The following is a 2627-nucleotide window of genomic DNA, read 5'->3' as shown; positions in this document are numbered from 1 at the left end:
CCCCCCAGGCCGGGATGCGCGGATCCGGCGCCGGCCTCCGCGGCCGCGACCCACCTCGCCACCCTCAGCCCTGCGCTTTGGCGGAAGGGGCAGCCCGGGGGACAGTGGCCAGCGAGCCCCGGGCGGGGGAGGTGTGGGTGTCGGGGGGGGGTTGATGGAAGGGGGCAAGGGGACACCGACTGCGAACACCTCCGGAATAAACAAACTAGTTCAGAGTAGGAGCACGCAGGGGGTTAAATGACATTTTTGTATCAGTTAACAGCACATCTTGTACTCAAAAATAGTAACTGTGATCACAGGCACATTAGGCTGAGAGGAACAAACGTTGGGTAAACTTAAGAGATTTGCATCTCGATAAAACCAGTTAAACAAGGGTTTAATTGCAGGTTAACAAAGTATGAGCACACACACAAAATGAGGGACCGATTACAAATATGCCAGAGATTTAAGTGATCGCATTAACAGCATCCTGTGTTATGAAAATTGAGTAACAATGGGCTTAACTTTGGATCAGCTTGAGAAAATGGCAACACACACACCCCAAAGCAACAGCACCCACAGCACGCTCAGAAGCCACACACGCCAAAGGTACACAGCCGGATATGTAATCTCTCTTATTCAAAAGCATTCAAATTACCTCCAAAATCTGGCCTCAAGCGAATGTCATAGCCCTTAAGCAGTCTATCCACGGTCTCTTTTACCAGTGACATATTACTAGGGTCATTGACACTAGAGAAAAAAAAAAAAGAATAATACTATATTATTTCTTATTTCTCAGACCCAAGCTGTACATTCCTCTCAGCAGCAGCATGCAGTGCAATCCAAAGTAAAGCAAAACAGATACCTTCATCACTTACCTCTGTGCACACACCACGGCTATTATTAAAGGGAATGACCAAATCCCGAAGTAACCCTTTTTCCGGACTCTCAGCATCCCTTTAGCTTTTGATATGATTTAGGGTTTCAGTGAAGAGAAGAAGAGATCCAACTTATTCTGGCCAGTGCAGTAATTCTAATGTGAAGCGCATGCGCACGGCGTACCACAACATCAAAAGGAGCAGTGGTTGCTGCTGGAGATGGAGCAAATTTCCTTGCCAAAAAAAAAAAAAAAAAAAATTAAAGGGGAAGAAGGAAATGCATTATTTTTTTAAAAAGTCATCCACAGGAGGATCGAGTATATTTTAGTTGTCCTTTTTGTTAGTATAGAATATAAATCACAACAAGGAGAGAAGTTTCAGGAGTTACAGGGTACAGCGGCTTTGCAACCTAGTTTAAAGCGGGGGAGGTGGGGGGGGGCGGGGGCTGGACGGCCTCGGATTAGACGGAGGGGGAATAGGTTAAAAAGGGGAATGCATAGAGTACGTACGGCGCCAGGGGCAGGTGGGGGGAAAAGGGGCAGCTTAACTTTTTGGTCCCTGGAAAGAACCGCCTGAAGCGAGGCAAGGTGCGGGCAAAGGAGCCGGTGCTTGCGACGGGGGCGGGCAGTAGGGGAGGAGGGGAGATGGGCGCCTACAGTATTTCTCACAGAAAAGGAAAAAAAAAAAGAAACGATGACGAATAGTTTCTTGTAAGAGGGCATTAGGCTGTATCTTTCCTTACTGTGCTGCCAGGCGCTGTTCCAGGGGAACAGCTGCGGGGTGTCGCCGGCTTGCCTCCACCGGCTCCCACGGGTCATTTGCGGGTGCTTGAGGGGCGGGCGCGGAGCCCCCGCGGCCCCGCTCCACCCCAGCCGGGCCCGCCGGCGCATTTTCCATACATCGACCGGTGTTTAACCCAGGGATGCAAGTTCCTCAGGTAGAGCTAAGCCTGGCCACGGGGATGGGGGAGAAGGGGAAGAAAAACACCACCCTGGAAGGCAGTCGAGCTTTTAGTGACCATCCAGACCCGGTGAAGGCTCATAAACCCACTTACCTTCGTGGGTAAAACACCCAAGCTCTTCAAATGCAGCGTGTGATCCAATTAATGCCTCGGAAGAAACAGGAGACGAGCAGAAAGCTGATTTGGGGATGCTTTGAGTGACATTTAAATCCTGAGCAGAAAAAAAGAGATAGAAAGAGAAGGAAAAGACCAAACCCCCGAAAAACAACAAACACCGGAGTTAAATTACTCCCCGCAAATCTGGTTTGTGCTCGCAGCTCCTTTTACACCACCACCTCCTCCTCCTCACGCACATACCCGCTCGGCCCCGCGGATCTGTGCTGCTTCACCGAGCGGATCTGGGCGTGCACACGTCCTCGGCCGGCCCGGGCTGTGCGGGGAAGGGATTGGGAACACTTGGGGCGTCAATTAACAAAAGAAATATTTAACTCGCTGCAGGAGGGTGGAGGAGGGAAAGGAGAAAAAAAAAAAAAAAAGACACCACAGGGTGGGGGGAGGAGAGATCAGGGTGGGGGTGTTGCACAGAGAGCCAGGCGGGCAGAGGAACCCGCTGGCTCCCCGGCAAGCTCAGTCCCGCACGCACTGCACAGTCCCCTCCCTGCCCTGCCGCCCCCGGGCCGGGCCACCGCCTGCTGCCGCCGCCTGTGCTTCGCAGAAAGCGGAGGTAGCCGCCTTTCACGGCCGGGGGGGTGACCCGGGCGTGCACGGCCCCGAGCCCACGCAGAGACGCACCCGGCCCGGGAGCAGCT

General features: G+C 52.8%; 1 long non-coding RNA gene across 2 annotated transcripts; it reads right to left on the bottom strand.

Annotated features, from left to right (window-relative positions):
- Positions 1-635: 635 nt before the first annotated feature.
- On the bottom strand, positions 636-2279 carry LOC106891509. Of its 2 annotated transcripts, XR_001412703.1 has the most exons (4): positions 2176-2279; positions 1912-2029; positions 858-1090; positions 636-729 (listed from the first exon to the last, which is right to left on the bottom strand). It is a non-coding gene; the product is annotated as an uncharacterized LOC106891509 (long non-coding RNA). The 2 variants fall into 2 exon arrangements; XR_001412702.1 differs by having other exon boundaries at positions 637-729; positions 1912-2258.
- Positions 2280-2627: the final 348 nt, after the last annotated feature.

Source organism: Calidris pugnax, unplaced genomic scaffold (assembly GCF_001431845.1).
Source record: "Calidris pugnax isolate Ruff unplaced genomic scaffold, ASM143184v1 scaffold27, whole genome shotgun sequence".
NCBI lineage: Eukaryota > Metazoa > Chordata > Aves > Charadriiformes > Scolopacidae > Calidris > Calidris pugnax.
This window is presented reverse-complemented; position numbering and strand designations above follow the sequence as displayed.